The 23,173-nt window shown below is 46.3% G+C and overlaps 1 protein-coding gene across 1 annotated transcript in view; it reads left to right on the forward strand.

Annotated features, from left to right (window-relative positions):
• Window positions 1–3,967: 3,967 nt before the first annotated feature.
• megf11 (multiple EGF-like-domains 11) overlaps window positions 3,968–23,173 on the forward strand; it is a 551,700-nt gene continuing 532,494 nt past the window's right edge. The window contains exons 1-2 of the mRNA XM_064990212.1: window positions 3,968–4,050; window positions 4,189–4,276. The gene's annotated coding sequence lies outside the window, so the exon portion shown is untranslated. The remainder of the gene's footprint in view (window positions 4,051–4,188; window positions 4,277–23,173) is intronic.

The raw sequence follows: 23,173 nt of genomic DNA on the forward strand, positions 1-23,173 counted from the left end.
TGTGATGTGGCTTATCATCCTGGCATGTGATGTGGCTTATCATCCTAGCATGTGGCTTATCATCCTGGCATGTGGCTTATCATCCTGGCATGTGTCTTATCATCCTGGCATGTGATGTGTCTTATCATCCTGGCATGTGATGTGTCTTATCATTCTGGCATGTGATGTGGCTTATCATCCTGGCATGTGATGTGGCTTATCATCCTGGCATGTGGCTTATCATCCTGGCATGTGGCTTATCATCCTGGCATGTGGCTTATCATCCTGGCATGTGGCTTATCATCCTGGCATGTGATGTGGCTTATCATCCTGGCATGTGATGTGGCTTATCGTCCTGGTATGTGATGTGTCTTATCGTCCTGGCATGTGATGTGTCTTATCGTCCTGGCATGTGGCTTATCATCCTGGCATGTGATGTGGCTTATCATCCTGGCATGTGGCTTATCATCCTGGCATGTGATGTGTCTTATCATCCTGGCATGTGATGTGTCTTATTATCCTAGCATGTGGCTTATCATCCGGGCATGTGGCTTATCATCCTGGCATGTGATGTGTCTTATCATCCTGGCATGTGATGTGTCTTATCATCCTGGCATGTGGCTTATCATCCTGGCATGTGGCTTATCATCCTGGCATGGCATGTGGCTTATCATCCTGTCATGTGGCTTATCATCCTGGCATGTGGCTTATCATCCTGGCATGTGATGTGTCTTATCATCCTGGCATGTGATGTGTCTTATCGTCCTGGCATGTGATGTGTCTTATCGTCCTGGCATGTGGCTTATCATCCTGGCATGTGATGTGGCTTATCATCCTGGCATGTGATGTGGCTTATCATCCTGGCATGTGATGTGGCTTATCATCCTGGCATGTGATGTGGCTTATCATCCTGGCATGTGGCTTATCATCCTGGCATGTGATGTGTCTTATCATCCTGGCATGTGATGTGTCTTATTATCCTAGCATGTGGCTTATCATCCGGGCATGTGGCTTATCATCCTGGCATGTAGCTTATCATCCTGGCATGGCATGTGGCTTATCATCCTGTCATGTGGCTTATCATCCTGGCATGTGGCTTATCATCCTGGCATGTGATGTGTCTTATCATCCTGGCATGTGATGTGTCTTATCATCCTGGCATGTGATGTGGCTTATCATCCTGGCATGTGGCTTATCATCCTGGCATGTGGCTTATCATCCTGGCATGTGATGTGGCTTATCATCCTGGCATGTGATGTGGCTTATCATCCTGGCATGTGATGTGTCTTATCATCCTGGCATGTGATGTGTCTTATCATCCTGGCATGTTATGTGTCTTATCATCCTGGCATGTTATGTGCCTTATCATCCTGGCATGTGGCTTATCATCCTGGCATGTGGCTTATCATCCTGGCATGTGGCTTATCATCCTGGCATGTGATGTGGCTTATCATCCTGGCATGTGATGTGGCTTATCATCCTGGCATGTGGCTTATCATCCTGGCATGTGGCTTATCATCCTGGCATGTGGCTTAGCATCCTGGCATGTGATGTGGCTTATCATCCTGGCATGTGATGTGGCTTATCATCCTGGCATGTGGCTTATCATCCTGGCATGTGGCTTATCATCCTGGCATGTGGCTTAGCATCCTGGCATGTGATGTGTCTTATCATCCTGGCATGTGGCTTATTGTCCTGGCATGTGGCTTATCATCCTGGCATGTGGCTTATCATCCTGGCATGTGGCTTATCATCCTAGCATGTGGCTTAGCATCCTGGCATGTGGCTTATCATCCTGGCATGTGGCTTATCATCCTGGCATGTGGCTTATCATCCTGGCATGTGGCTTATCATCCTGGCATGTGGCTTATCATCCTGGCATGTGGCTTATCATCCTAGCATGTGATGTGGCTTATCATCCTGGCATGTGGCTTATCATCCTGGCATGTGGCTTATCATCCTGGCATGTGGCTTATCATCCTGGCATGTGGCTTATCATCCTGGCATGTGGCTTATCATCCTGGCATGTGGCTTATCATCCTAGCATGTGGCTTATCATCCTGGCATGTGGCTTATCATCCTGGCATGTGGCTTATCATCCTGGCATGTGATGTGGCTTATCATCCTAGCATGTGGCTTATCATCCTGGCATGTGGCTTATCATCCTGGCATGTGGCTTAGCATCCTGGCATGTGGCTTATCATCCTGGCATGTGGCTTATCATCCTGGCATGTGGCTTATCATCCTGGCATGTGGCTTATCATCCTGGCATGTGATGTGGCTTATCATCCTAGCATGTGGCTTATCATCCTGGCATGTGGCTTATCATCCTGGCATGTGGCTTATCATCCTGGCATGTGATGTGGCTTATCATCCTAGCATGTGGCTTATCATCCTGGCATGTGGCTTATCATCCTGGCATGTGGCTTAGCATCCTGGCATGTGGCTTATCATCCTGGCATGTGATGTGGCTTATCATCCTGGCATGTGGCTTATCATCCTGGCATGTGATGTGGCTTATCATCCTGGCATGTGTCTTATCATCCTGGCATGTGGCTTATCATCCTAGCATGTGTCTTATCATCCTGGCATGTGGCTTATCATCCTGGCATGTGGCTTATCATCCTGGCATGTGATGTGGCTTATCATCCTAGCATGTGGCTTAGCATCCTGGCATGTGGCTTATCATCCTGGCATGTGATGTGGCTTATCATCCTGGCATGTGGCTTATCATCCTGGCATGTGGCTTATCATCCTGGCATGTGGCTTAGCATCCTGGCATGTGGCTTATCATCCTGGCATGTGATGTGGCTTATCATCCTAGCATGTGGCTTATCATCCTAGCATGTGTCTTATCATCCTAGCATGTGGCTTAGCATCCTGGCATGTGTCTTATCATCCTAGCATGTTCTGTAGAAGAGGTATTGATGAGTCTAAATCTTTAATATTAAGCTAACTTTACCGCAGTGGAATACTGTGCTATTTGGGACAAAACATATATTTTCCACCCAAAATATATCCTAGAAAAAGAGGCCCTCAGATTTCGGCAATGATCTTTAGGTTTATTTAGGGACAAATAGACATCTCAGATTGATACCCGGGGAGGGTTGGATGAGAAAATATATCTTATCAGAGTAAAAATGTTGTCTTTTCTCTCCTCTCTTTCTCTCTCTCTCTGTCTCTCTCTCTCTCTCTCCTCTCTGTCTCTCTCTCTGTCTCTCTCTCTGTCTCTCTCTCTGTCTCTCTCCTCTCTGTCTCTCTCTCTCTCCTCTCTTTCTCACTCTCTGTCTCTCTCTCTCTCTCTCTCTCTCCTCTCTGTCTCTCTCTCTGTCTCTCTCTCTGTCTCTCTCTCTCTCCTCTCTGTCTCTCTCTCTGTCTCTCTCTCTGTCTCTCTCTCTGTCTCTCTCTCTCTCTGTCTCTCTCTCTCTCTGTCTCTCTCTCTCTCCTCTCTGTATCTCTCTCCTCTCTGTCTCTCTCTCCTCTCTGTCTCTCTCTCTCTCTCCCCTCTGTCTCTCTCTCTCAGCCTGGCTCAGCAAACAGCAGTATAATGAGCAGCAGTCAGAGGGAGGTGAATATTATTCAGGCCAGCCAGCAGGGTGCGTTGGCAGTTTGCCCTACAGCAGCACCACATATTATTTTATTTGATGTTTTGATCAACAACATATTTCATTCAGACTACGGTGTTTGATGTGAGTGATAGATAAACATTTGTTTTATTTGCTTCAGATTGACAAAATCCATACATTTTGATTGTTTGTTTGAGAAGTTTTTTTTTTTTTTTTTTGGGGGGGGGGTGATTTTGTTTTGAATGAGCACTTTTCTTTTGATAAAAAAATAAATAAAAATACGGCTCGGTAAGAAAGTCGAGAGAAATATGTATTGGACGTGGCTGTGGGCCAGTTGTTTTCCTGCTTGGTGCAAACCTCAGCAGCGCCCTGTCGTGACGTCCCAGAAGTTTAAAGTGGGCCGCGCTCTGCTCAGCGGGAGGAGAAGAGACGTACTGCCGTGAAGGGAGGGATGCTTCTCATCTCTTCGCTGTTACACACATACTTGTATCTTGAACTGACTTCGGTACATTTCCATTTTTTTCTTCTTCTCCTTTCTCTACCATACACGAAATCTTCTCGAAAGTCCATATACAACATCGCTCTGTTTTTTTTTCTTCCTGCCTTGAATAGCGTATTATTTATGTTGTCTGTTGCCTTGTAGTTCGCCTAACGTTACCAGAGGACGGACCTTCCTGATTGTTAACAGCTTTACTTTCAAGTCTTCGATAAGAATCTCACGTCTTCAAACGGTAAGTTGCTTTTTTAATTTTTTTTTAAAGCTCTTATCCTTTTTATGTTTTCATATTTTTATCAACATTTTCTGTGATAATATGTTGTAGATAATCGCCTGCTTTGTGGTCTGTGTTTCGTCGGGCAGTAATATACAGCCCTGAGACGAGGAGGTGGTGAGGGATATTCATTCAGTCTGTCAGCATTTTCTTTGTTTTATCTCTCGGTTTCGTATTTAAAATGTAAACAAATGATAGACTGATTTGTGTGCAATAGGCTGGTTATTGCTGCTGTGTACTTATTGAATGATAGAGGATGTTTTAAGGAACCTATTGTTTTTTGCTTTCTGCACAGTTATGAATAATACGATTCACTAAGAGATGACTGACAACTCTAGTTCAGAACGAGTATCTACTTTAAATTGCACCGAATGTCTGTCCAAGCGTTCTAGTATATTAATTAAAATATCCCGCATGATGTAGTGGAATATAACTTGATTCTGGCTTCAAAATAGACGGGAATATGGGGATAGATTTCCCATGTGCCCGTAACCACAGCCGCGGGAACTACGGGTGCTGCATCACTCCTGAAGAACCAAAACAATAACCCCCTGTCCCCTCGTTCTGGGAAAAAGTCTCAGTGCCCACAACCTCAAACATCTTCTAGCGGCTATGCCTTTAACATGCTAACGACACTGCCCATGTTGGGTGCACGAGACGACATGTTATTCAATCATTTCTCCAACACCGCTGTAGCACGTTAACGAAGCGTCTGCGTAGTCAAGCTCTAAAATAGAACTTGGTTCTGTTTGAGAGGCTTCACGCGCTGCAAGTCCTTTCCTTATTGGATGTAGGTACGGCAAGTAGCCTGTCGGCTAGACGCGCTGGGACAGTAACCGTAAGGTTGCTGGATCGAATCCCTGAGCAGATAAGGTAAAACATCTTCCTTTTTGCCGGTGAGCGAGGCAGTTAACCCTCTGTTCCCCGGGCGTGGATAAATGCGGGAGACACATGTCAGGCATTCAAATCCACGTGGTTGCTTGAAAGAGGAACATCAAAGATAATTAACTAAAAACAAGGATTTCAGTCATTGGAGTAGAGAAACACACATTTTTTTGTATGATCCTTGGTCAAAATTCTACATTGAACGAATTTATGCATGATCCGGTAAAATAAAAACCCAACGTTCATCTCTCCCTGCTAGCAACAGCTATCTATCTTAGTGTCTTTTGAACCTGCCCCCAAAGGAATATAGTTGGTTTCCAGTTGGTTTTGATATTTCTAACCTGCGTGTCATGGATGCAGGTGTGTCGCCGGCGTTGCCATGGTGTCAGTGTTCATCCTGAGCAATTTGTGACTGTATTTTCGGCTGCCGTTAAGGCGGCGCTAGTGTCAAAAGGTTGCAATTTCGTCATTTAAAAACTGTCACACGGGCATTTTTCAGCTCTAACGCCAGGTTAGGCAATTTGCCTGTCTTATATCTGCTCCTTCTGCTCAGATGGAGGGGGTGCAATGGGAGGGGCTCAGATGGGATGGGGGTGCAATGGGAGGGGCTCAGATTGAGGGGGTGGAATGGGAGGGGCTCAGATGGAGGGGGTGCAATGGGAGGGGCTCAGATTGAGGGGGTGGAATGGGAGGGGGTGGAATGGGAGGGGCTCAGATGGGATGGGGGTCAGCTGGAAGTGGATGAAGGGGAGGGGCTCAGATGGAATGGGAGGGGCTCAGATGGGAGGGGCTCAGATGGGAGGGGCTCAGGTGGGAGGGGCTCAGATGGAGGGGGAGGAATGGGAGGGGCTTAGATGGAGGGGGAGGAATGGGAGGGGCTCAGATGGGAGGGGCTCAGATGGGAGGGGCTCAGATGGAGTGGGTGGAATGGGAGGGGCTCAGATGGGAGGGGCTCAGATGGAGTGGGTGGAATGGAAGGGGCTCAGTTGGAAGTGGAGGAATGGGAGGGGCTCAGATGGAAATGGAGGAATGGGAGGGGCTCAGATGGGAGGGGCTCAGATGGAAGGGGAGGAATGGGAGGGGCTCAGATGGAAGTGGAGGAATGGGAGGGGCTCAGATGGGAGGGGCTCAGATGGAAGGGGAGGAATGGGAGGGGCTCAGATGGAAGTGGAGGAATGGGAGGGGCTCAGATGGGAGGGGCTCAGATGGGAGGGGTGTCTCTCTAAAAACTTGATCTAAAATGCATTAAATTATTTTTATTTTTTTACAATTTATTTTAATCTATTTTAATTTGCTGATAGGGATATTTTAATCCAACCAACAGCTGGGTTTAGTGGTAACGTGGTTGATTATGGCATGAATTCTGACAGCTGAAACGCAGCCTACACCCAGCCGTGACGTACACTGCCCATATGCCCATGGAACAAGAGTAGCCTAGCGTGCTTTTCGTTGCCCCCCCCCCCCACGTTTTAATTTTATTTGGTTAAAAACCAAGCATAGTCCCCCTTCCTCAATGAAGGCTGTTTTCTGCACTACCCAATTCAGCGGAAAGCTGTCGATAAAGGGTTTGGCTCCTGAGACCGCTTGGAAATAAATCTCAATCCCCAAATCTTTATAAAAATATAAACTTACATAGGAGTAAAACAGTGAGCCGACATTCCCCCCTTTTTAAAAAAAAATTATATTTTTATATCTACTATTTTAACCATACAGGTTCACGTTTTGGACGTGTGTAGAAACCCTCTCCAAGATGCTACGTCGTGCCCATTGTCCATCAGGAGACGAGAGATGAGAACCAAGTTATCCGTAACCCATAACGATGGCTTGTTCTTCCATTCCATATGTTCTGAATCCCTCCCCGAGTCCTACAATAACGAAGGTTATAATATTATAATAGAATGCCTGTCTTCTTCTTTTATTTTTATATCCTGGTGATTTTATGATGTCATTACTTTTTACATGTATTTATAGTTGTTGTTAAAAACTAAAATAAAAATACAGATAACTTTTTTTTTTTTTCATTTAATTTTACGACCAAACTTATTAGAATGGTTCACCTTCCTGGTTTTATGGGGACAACGTCCGTGGTGAGAATGCAATGTGACGTATGGAGATGTGTGAATGAGATCTGATCTGATAGATGGTTCTGATTGGGTTCATAAAACACAGGCCAATCGGGGAGCTGGATAACAGTTAGTGGATAAAACACAGGCCTATCAGGGAGCAGTATAACAGGTAGTGGACATTCTCTCTCTCTTTATATTGGATCTTTGTCCAGCTACTGTGGATGTGCTGTAAAACCCTTTATAGTCCGTGTTGTTTTAATATTATATGGCCACGGGGAGAAATGATGGCGCCTGTAAGTGTGACAGTATTTCAAACAAGTTGTTGTTTCGTTTAGTTATTTGTTCTCTTTTTAAACTTATTGTTTATTGACAATGTTTGGCATGTCCATGCTCAGCCATAATGCCATTTACAGTAGTCCTAGCCCCTATATCCGTGGGAATGCTATGTAGGCCATGCCTCTATATCATTAGGAATGCTATGTAGGCCATGCCCCTGTATCAGTGGGAATGCTATGTAGGCCATGCCTCTATATCAGTGGGAATGATATGTAGGCCATGCCTCTATATCATTAGGAATGCTATGTAGGCCATGCCTCTATATCAGTGGGAATGCTATGTAGGCCATGCCCCTATATCAGTAGGAATGCTATGTAGGCCATGCCTCTATATCAGTGGGAATGCTATGTAGGCCATGCCCCTGTATCAGTGGGAATGCTATGTAGGCCATGCCTCTATATCAGTGGGAATGCTGTGTAGGCCATGCCCCTATATCAGTGGGAATGCTGTGTTGGCCATGCTCCTATATCAGTGGGAATGCTGTGTAGGCCATGCCTCTATATCATTAGGAATGCTATGTAGGCCATGCCCCTGTATCAGTGGGAATGCTATGTAGACCATGCCTCTATATCAGTGGGAATGCTGTGTAGGCCATGCCCCTATATCAGTGGGAATGCTGTGTTGGCCATGCCCCTATATCAGTGGGAATGCTGTGCAGGCCATGCCCCTATATCAGTGGGAATGCTGTGTAGGCCATGCCCCTATATCATTAGGAATGCTATGTTAGCCATGCCTCTATATCAGTGGGAATGCTGTGTTGGCCATGCCCCTATATAAGTGGGAATGCTGTGCAGGCCATGCCCTATATCAGTAGGAATGCTGTGTAGGCCATGCCCCTATATCAGTGGGAATGCAATGTAGGCCATGCCCCTATATCAGTGGGAATGCTATGCAGGCCATGCCCCTATACTGTATCAGTGGGAATGTTATGTAGGCCATGCCCCTATATCAGTGGGAATGCTATGTAGACCATGCCCCTATATCAGTGGGAATGCTGTGTAGGCCATGCATCTATATCTGTGTGAATGCTATGTAGGCCATGCCCCTATATCAGTGGGAATGCTATGTAGGCCATGCCCCTATAACAGTGAGAATGCTATGTAGGCCATGCCCCTATACTGTATCAGTGGGAATGCTATGTAGGCCATGCCCCTATATCAGTGGGAATGCTATGTAGGCCATGCCCCTATATCAGTGGGAATGCTTTGTAGGCCATGCCCCTATATCAGTGGGAATGCTGTGTAGGCCATGCCCCTATACTGTATCAGTGGGAATGCTGTGTAGGCCATGCCTCTATATCAGTGGGAATGCTATGTAGGCCATGCCCCTATACTGTATCAGTGGGAATGCTGTGTAGGCCATGCCCCTATACTGTATCATTGGGAATGCTGTGTAGGCCATGCATCTATATCAGTGGGAATGCTATGTAGGCCATGCCCCTATATCAGTGGGAATGCTATATAGGCCTAGACCCTATATCAGTGGGAATGCTGTGTTAGCCATGCCCCTATATCAGTGGGAATGCTATGTAGGCCATGCCCCGATATCCGTGGGAATGCTATGTAGGCGATGCCTCTATACTGTATCAGTGGGAATGCTGTGTAGGCCATGCCCCTATACTGTATCAGTGGGAATGCTGTGTAGGCCATGCCCCTATATCAGTGGGAATGCTATGCAGACCATGCCCCTATATCAGTGGGAATGCTATGAGGCCATGCCCCTATATTAGTGGGAATGCTGTGTAGGCCATGCCTCTATACTGCATCAGTGGGAATGCTGTGTAGGCCATGCCCCTATACTGTATCAGTGGGAATGCTGTGTAGGCCATGCCCCTGTATCAGTGGGAATGCTGTGTAGGCCATGCCCCTATATCAGTGGGAATGCTGTGTAGGCCATGCCCCTATATCAGTGGGAATGCTATGTAGACCATGCCCCTATATCAGTGGGAATGCTGTGTAGGCCTTGCCCCTATATCAGTGGGAATGCTATGTAGGCCATGCCTCTATATCAGTGGGAATGCTGTGTAGGCCATGCCCCTATATCAGTGGGAATGCTGTGTTGGCCATGCTCCTATATCAGTGGGAATGCTGTGTAGGCCATGCCTCTATATCATTAGGAATGCTATGTAGGCCATGCACCTGTATCAGTGGGAATGCTATGTAGACCATGCCTCTATATCAGTGGGAATGCTGTGTAGGCCATGCCCCTATATCAGTGGGAATGCTATGTAGACCATGCCCCTATATCAGTGGGAATGCTGTGTAGGCCTTGCCCCTATATCAGTGGGAATGCTATGTAGGCCATGCCTCTATATCAGTGGGAATGCTGTGTAGGCCATGCCCCTATATCAGTGGGAATGCTGTGTTGGCCATGCTCCTATATCAGTGGGAATGCTGTGTAGGCCATGCCTCTATATCATTAGGAATGCTATGTAGGCCATGCCCCTGTATCAGTGGGAATGCTATGTAGACCATGCCTCTATATCAGTGGGAATGCTGTGTAGGCCATGCCCCTATATCAGTGGGAATGCTGTGTTGGCCATGCCCCTATATCAGTGGGAATGCTGTGCAGGCCATGCCCCTATATCAGTGGGAATGCTGTGTATACCATGCCCCTATATCATTAGGAATGCTATGTTAGCCATGCCTCTATATCAGTGGGAATGCTGTGTTGGCCATGCCCCTATATAAGTGGGAATGCTGTGCAGGCCATGCCCTATATCAGTAGGAATGCTGTGTAGGCCATGCCCCTATATCAGTGGGAATGCAATGTAGGCCATGCCCCTATATCAGTGGGAATGCTATGCAGGCCATGCCCCTATATCAGTGGGAATGTTATGTAGGCCATGCCCCTATATCAGTGGGAATGCTATGTAGACCATGCCCCTATATCAGTGGGAATGCTGTGTAGGCCATGCATCTATATCTGTGTGAATGCTATGTAGGCCATGCCCCTATATCAGTGGGAATGCTATGTAGGCCATGCCCCTATAACAGTGAGAATGCTATGTAGGCCTTGCCCCTATACTGTATCAGTGGGAATGCTATGTAGGCCATGCCCCTATATCAGTGGGAATGCTATGTAGGCCATGCCCCTATAACAGTGAGAATGCTATGTAGGCCATGCCCCTATACTGTATCAGTGGGAATGCTATGTAGGCCATGCCCCTATATCAGTGGGAATGCTATGTAGGCCATGCCCCTATATCAGTGGGAATGCTTTGTAGGCCATGCCCCTGTATCAGTGGGAATGCTGTGTAGGCCATGCCCCTATACTGTATCAGTGGGAATGCTGTGTAGGCCATGCCTCTATATCAGTGGGAATGCTATGAATGCTATGTAGGCCATGCCCCTATATCAGTGGGAATGCTGTGTAGGCCATGCCCCTATACTGTATCAGTGGGAATGCTGTGTAGGCCATGCCTCTATATCAGTGGGAATGCTATGTAGGCCATGCCGCTATACTGTATCAGTGGGAATGCTGTGTAGGCCATGCCCCTATACTGTATCAGTGGGAATGCTGTGTAGGCCATGCAACTATATCAGTGGGAATGCTATGTACTCCATGCCCCTATACTGTATCATTGGGAATGCTGTGTAGGCCATGCATCTATATCAGTGGGAATGCTATATAGGCCTAGACCCTATATCAGTGGGAATGCTGTGTAAGCCATGCCCCTATATCAGTGGGAATGCTATGTAGGCCATGCCCCGATATCCGTGGGAATGCTATGTAGGCGATGCCTCTATACTGTATCAGTGGGAATGCTGTGTAGGCCATGCCCCTATACTGTATCAGTGGGAATGCTGTGTAGACCATGCCCCTATGTCAGTGGGAATGCTGTGTAGGCCATGCCTCTATCAGTGGGAATGCTGTGTAGGCCATGCCTCTATACTGTATCAGTGGGAATGCTGTGTAGGCCATGCCCCTATATCAGTGGGAATGCTATGCAGACCATGCCCCTATATCAGTGGGAATGCTATGAGGCCATGCCCCTATATTAGTGGGAATGCTGTGTAGGCCATGCCTCTATACTGCATCAGTGGGAATGCTGTGTAGGCCATGCCCCTATACTGTATCAGTGGGAATGCTGTGTAGGCCATGCCCCTGTATCAGTGGGAATGCTGTGTAGGCCATGCCCCTATATCAGTGGGAATGCTGTGTAGGCCATGCCCCTATATCAGTGGGAATGCTATGTAGACCATGCCCCTATATCAGTGGGAATGCTGTGTAGGCCTTGCCCCTATATCAGTGGGAATGCTACGTAGGCCTTGACCCTATATCAGTGGAAATGCTATGTAGGCCATGCCCCTATATCAGTGGGAATGCTATGTAGGCCATGCCCCTATATCAGTGGGAATGCTATGTAGGCCATGCCCCTATATCAGTGGGAATGCTTTGTAGGCCATGCCCCTATATCAGTAGGAATGCTGTGTAGGCCATGCCCCTATACTGTATCAGTGGGAATGCTGTGTAGACCATGCCCCTATATCAGGGGGAATGCTATGCAGACCATGCCCCTATACTGTATCAGTGGGAATGCTGTGTAGGCCATGCCCCTATACTGTATCAGTGGGAATGCTGTGTAGGCCATGCCCCTATATCAGTGGGAATGCTGTGTAGACCATGCCTCTATACTGTATCAGTGGGAATGCTGTGTAGACCATGCCTCTATACTGTATCAGTGGGAATGCTGTGTAGACCATGCCTCTATACTGTATCAGTGGGAATGCTGTGTAGACCATGCCTCTATACTGTATCAGTGGGAATGCTGTGTAGACCATGCCTCTATACTGTATCAGTGGGAATGCTGTGCAGACCATGCCCCTATATCAGTGGGAATGCTGTGTAGACCATGCCTCTATACTGTATCAGTGGGAATGCTATGTAGACCATGCCTCTATACTGTATCAGTGGGAATGCTGTGTAGGCCATGCCCCTATATCAGTGGGAATGCTATGTAGACCATGCCCCTATATCAGTGGGAATGCTATGTAGACCATGCCCCTATATCAGTGGGAATGCTGTGTAGGCCATGCCCCTATATCAGTGGGAATGCTGTGTAGGCCATGCCTCTATATCAGTGGGAATGCTGTGTAGGCCATGCCTCTATACTGTATCAGTGGGAATGCTGTGTAGGCCATGCCTCTATACTGTATCAGTGGGAATGCTGTGTAGACCATGCCTCTATATCAGTGGGAATGCTCTGTTGGCCATGCCTCTATACTGTATCAGTGGGAATGCTATGTAGACCATGCCTCTATATCAGTGGGAATGCTATGTAGACCATGCCCCTATACTGTATCAGTGGGAATGCTATGTAGGCCATGCCCCTATATCAGTGGGAATGCTGTGTAGGCCATGCCCCTATATCAGTGGGAATGCTGTGTAGGCCATGCCTCTATACTGTATCAGTGGGAATGCTATGTAGACCATGCCCTTATATCAGTGTGAATGCTTTGTAGGCCATGCCCCTATATCAGTGGGAATGCTGTGTAGGCCATGCCCCTATACTGTATCAGTGGGAATGCTATGTAGGCCATGCCCCTATATCAGTGGGAATGCTGTGTAGGCCATGCCTCTATATCAGTGGGAATGCTATGTAGGCCATGCCTCTATACTGTATCAGTGAGAATGCTATGTAGACCATGCCTCTATATCAGTGGGAATGCTATGTAGACCATGCCTGTATATCAGTGGGAATGCTATGTAGGCCATGCCTCTATACTGTATCAGTGGGAGTGTCTTAGAACAATATGGACTGAAAGTGTCTTCAAGTTAATGTATTTAACAAAGAGATTTATATATATATATATCTTTAAAACGGACTCACATTGGGATTGGAGTTGATTCCAACGCGATATATAAAAGACCGTAAATACACAACTTGAAACAACCACATATCATCGCCTTTATTATCTTTATCGCTTTATTATTTTGGACAGATTTCTTTGCGCAAGTGAGTGGAACCTCTCACTTTGCCTCTTCCTCTCTGGTCTCAGTTCCACCCCCCCCCCCCAATAAATAAGCGACATCTTCAACAAACAGCAGATTTCAGGTAGATGTCTCTCTGTAAAAATGTGTCAAGTGATAGACACTTAAGTCTATTGGACTCACCTTCCATACACATCCCTGAATGTTTCCCCATTCTGCAGTGACCGCCTACAGAGGACAAAAATCCCAATCTGTCTTGAGAAAGTAAATTGTCTTGGAGTTAGTTGATGTTGATTACAACCGACAGAGGAGTCAAGTGTTCCTGTTATGAGGTGGGATAGTTGTCCTTCAAACCGGCCCTGGAGGGAGAATAAGAGGGGAAATCGAATCACTATTGATTTTTTTTTTTTTTTTGGGGGGACCGGATCGTGTTTTAATGTGCAGTGTTATTATCAACCACTAGAGGGTGATGAAGTGCCAGCTAAATGCAGGTTAATAGCAGACATAGGAGGTTGTGAGCCAACATCATCAACATGGCATCCCCAACACACCAGGTTTTCATTTCCAAGCCTGACTTTTCTCACGAGAAAAGGTTTCCATGGGAGTAACGTTCAGCATTTGGTGGCAGTGTAGCCTAGTGGTTAGAGCGTTGGACTAGTAACCGTAAGGTTGCAAGTCCCCGAGCTGACAGTACAAAATCTGTCGTTCTGCCCCTGAACAGGCAGTTAACCCACTGTTCCCAGGCCGTCATTGAAAATAAGAATTTGTTCTTAACTGACTTGCCTGGTTAAATAAAGGTAAATTTTTTTATTTTTTTTACCTCTTGGTACCTCGTGATTATTATGGGGTTGTCAGCTGCCCAAAAAGAACGTGGCTTTACTTACCTGCTCCTTGACTTACCTGCTCCTTGACTTACCTGCTCCTTGACTTACCTGCTCCTTGACTTACCTGCTCCTTGACTTACCTGCTCCTTGACTTACCTGCTCCTTGACTTACCTGCTCCTTGACTTACCTGCTCCTTGACTTACCTGCTCCTTGACTTACCTGCTCCTTTTAACAGTTTACAGAAGCCAGGACAGGAGCCAATCATTTTGGCCTGAGGAATGGGGGGGGGGGTCGTCTCTAAAAGGTTTAGTCTGTGGTCTTGAGGAATGGGGGGGGGGGGGGGGTCGTCTCTAAAAGGTTTAGTCTGTGGTCTTGAGGAATGGGGGGATCGTCTCTAAAAGGTTTAGTCTGTGGTCTTGAGGAATGGGGGGGGGGGGATCGTCTCTAAAAGGTTTAGTCTGTGGTCTTGAGGAATGGGGGGGTCGTCTCTAAAAGGTTTAGTCTGTGGTCTTGAGGAATGGGGGGGGGAATCGTCTCTAAAAGGTTTAGTCTGTGGTCTTGAGGAATGGGGGAGGGGGGTCGTCTCTAAAAGGTTTAGTCTGTGGTCTTGAGGTATGGGGGGCGGGTCGTCTCTAAAAGGTTTAGTCTGTGGTCTTGAGGTATGGGGGGGGGTCGTCTCTAAAAGGTTTAGTCTGTGGTCTTGAGGAATGGGGAGGGGGGGTCGTCTCTAAAAGGTTTAGTCTGGTCTTGAGGAATGGGGGGGGGTCGTCTCTAAAAGGTTTAGTCTGTGGTCTTGAGGAATGGGGGAGGGGGGGTCGTCTCTAAAAGGTTTAGTCTGTGGTCTTGAGGAATGGGGGAGGGGGGTCATCTCTAAAAGGTTTAGTCTGTGGTCTTGAGGAATGGGGGGGGGGGTCGTCTCTAAAATGTTTAGTCTGTGGTCTTGAGGAATGGGGGAGGGGGGTCATCTCTAAAAGGTTTAGTCTGTGGTCTTGAGGAATGGGGGAGGGGGGTCGTCTCTAAAAGGTTTAGTCTGTGGTCTTGAGGAATGGGGGAGGGGGGGGTCGTCTCTAAAAGGTTTAGTCTGTGGTCTTGAGGAATGGGGGGGGCGGATCGTCTCTAAAAGGTTTAGTCTGTGGTCTTGAGGAATGGGGGGGGGGATCGTCTCTAAAAGGTTTAGTCTGTGGTCTTGAGGAATGGGGGGGGGGTCGTCTCTAAAAGCACACATCACACATATTCATTCCACTACATGATACACAACAGAATTCTCACTGCTTTGGACCTTTAACATTAGAACGCCTGCTACATTCTAACAGCACATATCACACATATTCATTCCACTATTCGCAACAAAAAATAATAAATAGTCATTGACTTCGTGTTTATGAAGGTTTTCCTGCACACCGTTTGCTTCCCAGTTATTTGAATCTCTATTGTCGTCTATCCCTTGTTTTCTTTGGTGCAAATAAATAAATTATAAATAAATATGAAGGTAACTTTGGAATAAGATTTTTTAAAATGTATTATTTCAAATAAAACAATTGTTATTTTCATTACTTTATGTTACTGTTTTATGCCCCTCAAATTTAACTCTGGATCTCCAAGCCCGTTCCACTCCTTTCTGTCATTGTAGCCATCTAATCAGGGACTGATTTAAACCTGGGACACCAGGTGGGTGATTCCCCTCTAATCAGGGACTGATTTAAACCTGGGACACCAGGTGGGTGATTCCCCTCTAATCAGGGACTGATTTAGACCTGGGACACCAGGTGGGTGATTCCCCTCTAATCAGGGACTGATTTAAACCTGGGACACCAGGTGGGTGATTCCCCTCTAATCAGGGACTGATTTAGACCTGGGACACCAGGTGGGTGATCCCCCTCTAATCAGAGACTGATTTATACCAGGGACAGCAGGCCCTCTAATCAGGGACTGATTTAGACCAGGGACACCAGGCCCTCTAATCAGGGACTGATTTAGACCAGGGACACCAGGCCTTCTAATCAGGGACTGATTTAGACATGGGACACCAGGCCCTCTAATCAGGGACTGATTTAGACCTGGGACACCAGGCCCTCTAATCAGGGACTGATTTAGACCTGGGACACCAGGCCCTCTAATCAGGGACTGATTTAGACATGGGACACCAGGCCCTCTAGTCAGGGACTGATTTAGACCTGGGACACCAGGCCCTCTAATCAGGGACTGATTTAGACCTGGGACACCAGGCCCTCTAATCAGGGACTGATTTAGACATGGGACTCCAGGCCCTCTAATCAGGGACTGATTTAGACATGGGACTCCAGGCCCTCTAATCAGGGACTGATTCAGACCTGGGACACCAGGCCCTCTAATCAGGGACTGATTCAGACATGGGACTCCAGGCCCTCTAATCAGGGACTGATTCAGACATGGGACTCCAGGCCCTCTAATCAGGGACTGATTCAGACCTGGGACACCAGGCCCTCTAATCAGGGACTGATTCAGACCTGGGACTCCAGGCCCTCTAATCAGGGACTGATTCAGACATGGGACTCCAGGCCCTCTAATCAGGGACTGATTCAGACATGGGACTCCAGGCCCTCTAATCAGGGACTGATTCAGACCTGGGACACCAGGCCCTCTAATCAGGGACTGATTCAGACCTGGGACTCCAGGCCCTCTAATCAGGGACTGATTCAGACATGGGACTCCAGGCCCTCTAATCAGGGACTGATTCAGACCTGGGACACCAGGCCCTCTAATCAGGGACTGATTCAGACATGGGACTCCAGGCCCTCTAATCAGGGACTGATTCAGACATGGGACTCCAGGCCCTCTAATCAGGGACTGATTCAGACATGGCCAAGATGCATTGTGAAATAATGAAAACATCAGTAGCCCAAATATCATTATAAGCACCAAGTGTTTAAAAAAAAAAATGGTGGAAATCAGCACAAAACCAATAATGAGATTCAAATGAATGTAAGTGGCAATATGACAGCAGTCAGTCCAACAACAAACAAAAAGAGTCAATTATTGTTAACTTGTGCTTAGATGGCGTGCGTCTTCACGCGATGTCATCAGTTGGCGCATGTCCAAGTCACATAAACTTGGAAAGCTGGTGAGTGTGTTGATGATGGGTTTGCTCTCTGAGTGATGATAAATCGTCCCCTGTAGCATTCTGGCTTCTATTCAAACAAACCTTTCCTTTCAGTTTGGTGGCTGCGCGGGCCTCGGAGGGCCTCGGAGGGCCTCGTTTCAGGCTCAGAATCAGAATCAAAATCATCAGCGATGTAACGATTAGTTTCTTCCTCGGTCGCCTAAAGTCGTTTTTGATTCAGATTGTTGTAGCTAACGCTAACGCGGCACGTGCATCCATTCGTATCGGTCTTGCTTGCCGTTCAAAATGACGCGCTCACCGTGTACACCAAGAAGACTGAAAAGACAACTGTCATTCACCAACTGTCATTCACCAACTGTCATTCACCAACTGTCATTCACCAACTGTCATTCACCATCTGTAAACTGCTCTGACCACTGTCATTTACCAACTGTCATTTACAATCTGTAAACTGCTCTGACCACTGTCATTCACCATCTGTATACTGCTCTGACCACTGCCATTTACCATCTGTCATTTACCATCTGTAAACTGCTCTGACCACTGTCATTTACCATCTGTAAACTGCTCTGACCACTGTCATTCACCATCTGTAAACTGCTCTGACCACTGTCATTCACCATCTGTAAACTGCTCTGACCACTGTCATTTACCATCTGTAAACTGCTCTGACCACTGTCATTTACCATCTGTAAACTGCTCTGACCACTGTCATTTACCATCTGTAAACTGCTCTGACCACTGTCATTTACCATCTGTAAACTGCTCTGACCACTGTCATTTACCCTCTGTAAACTGCTCTGACCACTGTCATTTACCCTCTGTAAACTGCTCTGACCACTGTCATTTACCATCTGTAAACTGCTCTGTCCACTGTCATTTACCATCTGTAAACTGCTCTGTCCACTGTCATTTACCATCTGTAAACTGCTCTGTCCACTGTCATTTACCATCTGTAAACTGCTCTGACCACTGTCATGTACCATCTGTAAACTGCTCTGACCACTGTCATTTACCATCTGTAAACTGCTCTGACCACTGTCATTTACCATCTGTAAACTGCTCTGTCCACTGTCATTTACCATCTGTAAACTGCTCTGTCCACTGTCATGTACCATCTGTAAACTGCTCTGACCACTGTCATTTACCATCTGTAAACTGCTCTGACCACTGTCATTTACCATCTGTAAACTGCTCTGACCACTGTCATTCACCAACTGTAAACTGCTCTGACCACTGTCATTTACCATCTGTAAACTGCTCTGTCCACTGTCATTTACCATCTGTAAACTGCTCTGACCACTGTCATTTACCATCTGTAAACTGCTCTGACCACTGTCATTTACCATCTGTAAACTGCTCTGACCACTGTCATTTACCATCTGTAAACTGCTCTGTCCACTGTCATTTACCATCTGTAAACTGCTCTGTCCACTGTCATGTACCATCTGTAAACTGCTCTGACCACTGTCATTTACCATCTGTAAACTGCTCTGACCACTGTCATTTACCATCTGTAAACTGCTCTGACCACTGTCATTCACCAACTGTAAACTGCTCTGACCACTGTCATTTACCATCTGTAAACTGCTCTGACCACTGTCATTTACCATCTGTAAACTGCTCTGACCACTGTCATTTACCATCTGTAAACTGCTCTGACCACTGTCATTTACCATCTGTAAACTGCTCTGACCACTGTCATTTACCCTCTGTAAACTGCTCTGACCACTGTCATTTACCCTCTGTAAACTGCTCTGACCACTGTCATTTACCATCTGTAAACTGCTCTGACCACTGTCATTTACCATCTGTAAACTGCTCTGACCACTGTCATTTACCATCTGTAAACTGCTCTGACCACTGTCATTTACCATCTGTAAACTGCTCTGACCACTGTCATTTACCCTCTGTAAACTGCTCTGACCACTGTCAGAGCAGTTTACAGATCACTGCACCTGTACTTAGATGGGCTGTTTACAGATCACTGCACCTGTACCTAACCCATCTGTAAACAGCCCATCTACCTACCTCATCCCCATATTGTTATTTATTTATTTTGCTCCTTTGCACCCCAGTATCTCTACCTGCACATTCATCTTCTGCACATCCACCATTCCAGTGTTTAATTGCTATATTGTAATTACTTTCGCCACCATGGCCTATTTATTGCCTTAACCTCTCTTATCTCACCTCATTTGCACACAGTGTATATAGACTTTCTACTGTATTATTGACTGTTTGTTTGTTCCATGTGTAACTCTGTGTTGTTGTATGTGTCGAACTGCTTTGCTTTATCTTGGCCAGGTTGCAGTTGGAAATGAGAACTCAGTAATAAGACCTTAACAGGATAATCAGCCAAGTCACCTCTGGGTCAGTAATAAGACTGTAACAGGATAATCAGCCAAGTCACCTCTGGGTCAGTAATAAGACTGTAACAGGATAATCAGCCAAGTCACCTCTGGGTCAGTAATAAGACCTTAACAGGATAATCAGCCAAGTCACCTCTGGGTCAGTAATAAGACCTTAACAGGATAATCAGCCCAGTCACCTCTGGGTCAGTAATAATACTGTAACAGGACAATCAGCCAAGTCACCTCTGGGTCAGTAATAAGACTGTAACAGGACAATCAGCCAAGTCACCTCTGGGTCAGTAATAAGACCTTAACAGGATAATCAGCCAAGTCACCTCTGGGACAGTAATAAGACCTTAACAGGATAATCAGCCCAGTCACCTCTGGGTCAGTAATAAGACTGTAACAGGATAATCAGCCCAGTCACCTCTGGGTCAGTAATAAGACTATAACAGGATAATCAGCCAAGTCACCTCTGGGTCAGTAATAAGACCGTAACAGGATAATCAGCCAAGTCACCTCTTTGTCAGTAATAAGACCTTAACAGGATAATCAGCCCAGTCACCTCTGGGTCAGTAATAAGACTGTAACAGGATAATCAGCCAAGTCACCTCTGGGTCAGTAATAAGACTGTAACAGGATAATCAGCCCAGTCACCTCTGGGTCAGTAATAAGACTGTAACAGGATAATCAGCCAAGTCACCTCTTTGTCAGTAATAAGACTGTAACAGGATAATCAGCCCAGTCGCCTCTGGGTCAGTAATAAGACCTTAACAGGATAATCAGCCCAGTCACCTCTGGGTCAGTAATAAGACTGTAACAGGATAATCAACCCAGTCACCTCTGGGTCAGTAATAAGACTGTAACAGGATAATCAGCCAAGTCACCTCTGGGTCAGTAATAAGACTGTAACAGGATAATCAGCCAAGTCACCTCTGGGTCAGTAATAAGACTGTAACAGGATAATCAGCCCAGTCACCTCTGGGTCAGTAATAAGACCTTAACAGGATAATCAGCCCAGTCACCTCTGGGTCAGTAATAAGACTGTAACAGGATAATCAGCCAAGTCACCTCTGGGTCAGTAATAAGACCTTAACAGGATAATCAGCCCAGTCACCTCTGGGTCAGTAATAAGACCTTAACAGGATAATCAGCCAAGTCACCTCTGGGTCAGTAATAAGACCTTAACAGGATAATCAGCCCAGTCACCTCTGGGTCAGTAATAAGACCTTAACAGGATAATCAGCCAAGTCACCTCTGGGTCAGTAATAAGACTAACAGGATAATCAGCCCAGTCACCTCTGGGTCAGTAATAAGACCTTAACAGGATAATCAGCCAAGTCACCTCTGGGTCAGTAATAAGACCTTAACAGGATAATCAGCCCAGTCACCTCTGGGTCAGTAATAAGACTGTAACAGGATAATCAGCCCAGTCACCTCTGGGTCAGTAATAAGACTGTAACAGGATAATCAGCCCAGTCACCTCTGGGTCAGTAATAAGACTGTAACAGGATAATCAGCCAAGTCACCTCTGGGTCAGTAATAAGACCTTAACAGGATAATCAGCCAAGTCACCTCTGGGTCAGTAATAAGACTGTAACAGGATAATCAGCCCAGTCACCTCTGGGTCAGTAATAAGACCTTAACAGGATAATCAGCCCAGTCACCTCTGGGTCAGTAATAAGACTGTAACAGGATAATCAGCCCAGTCACCTCTGGGTCAGTAATAAGACCTTAACAGGATAATCAGCCCAGTCACCTCTGGGTCAGTAATAAGACCTTAACAGGATAATCAGCCCAGTCACCTCTGGGTCAGTAATAAGACTGTAACAGGATAATCAGCCCAGTCACCTCTGGGTCAGTAATAAGACTGTAACAGGATAATCAGCCCAGTCACCTCTGGGTCAGTAATAAGACTGTAACAGGATAATCAGCCCAGTCACCTCTGGGTCAGTAATAAGACCTTAACAGGATAATCAGCCCAGTCACCTCTGGGTCAGTAATAAGACCTTAACAGGATAATCAGCCCAGTCACCTCTGGGTCAGTAATAAGACTGTAACAGGATAATCAGCCCAGTCACCTCTGGGTCAGTAATAAGACTGTAACAGGATAATCAGCCCAGTCACCTCTGGGTCAGTAATAAGACTGTAACAGGATAATCAGCCCAGTCACCTCTGGGTCAGTAATAAGACCTTAACAGGATAATCAGCCAAGTCACCTCTGGGTCAGTAATAAGACTGTAACAGGATAATCAGCCCAGTCACCTCTGGGTCAGTAATAAGACTGTAACAGGATAATCAGCCCAGTCACCTCTGGGTCAGTAATAAGACCTTAACAGGATAATCAGCCAAGTCACCTCTGGGTCAGTAATAAGACTGTAACAGGATAATCAGCCCAGTCACCTCTGGGTCAGTAATAAGACTGTAACAGGATAATCAGCCCAGTCACCTCTGGGTCAGTAATAAGACCTTAACAGGATAATCAGCCCAGTCACCTCTGGGTCAGTAATAAGACTGTAACAGGATAATCAGCCCAGTCACCTCTGGGTCAGTAATAAGACCTTAACAGGATAATCAGCCAAGTCACCTCTGGGTCAGTAATAAGACTGTAACAGGATAATCAGCCCAGTCACCTCTGGGTCAGTAATAAGACTGTAACAGGATAATCAGCCCAGTCACCTCTGGGTCAGTAATAAGACCTTAACAGGATAATCAGCCAAGTCACCTCTGGGTCAGTAATAAGACTGTAACAGGATAATCAGCCCAGTCACCTCTGGGTCAGTAATAAGACCTTAACAGGATAATCAGCCAAGTCACCTCTGGGTCAGTAATAAGACTGTAACAGGATAATCAGCCAAGTCACCTCTGGGTCAGTAATAAGACTGTAACAGGATAATCAGCCCAGTCACCTCTGGGTCAGTAATAAGACTGTAACAGGATAATCAGCCCAGTCACCTCTGGGTCAGTAATAAGACTGTAACAGGATAATCAGCCCAGTCAACTCTGGGTCAGTAATAAGACCGTAACAGGATAATCAGCCAAGTCACCTCTGGGTCAGTAATAAGACTGTAACAGGATAATCAGCCCAGTCACCTCTGGGTCAGTAATAAGACTGTAACAGGATAATCAGCCCAGTCACCTCTGGGTCAGTAATAAGACCGTAACAGGATAATCAGCCCAGTCACCTCTGGGTCAGTAATAAGACTGTAACAGGATAATCAGCCCAGTCACCTCTGGGTCAGTAATAAGACTGTAACAGGATAATCAGCCCAGTCACCTCTGGGTCAGTAATAAGACTGTAACAGGATAATCAGCCCAGTCACCTCTGGGTCAGTAATAAGACTGTAACAGGATAATC

Source organism: Oncorhynchus masou, chromosome 15 (genome assembly GCF_036934945.1).
Source record: "Oncorhynchus masou masou isolate Uvic2021 chromosome 15, UVic_Omas_1.1, whole genome shotgun sequence".
In the NCBI taxonomy this organism is placed as follows: Eukaryota; Metazoa; Chordata; class Actinopteri; order Salmoniformes; family Salmonidae; genus Oncorhynchus; species Oncorhynchus masou.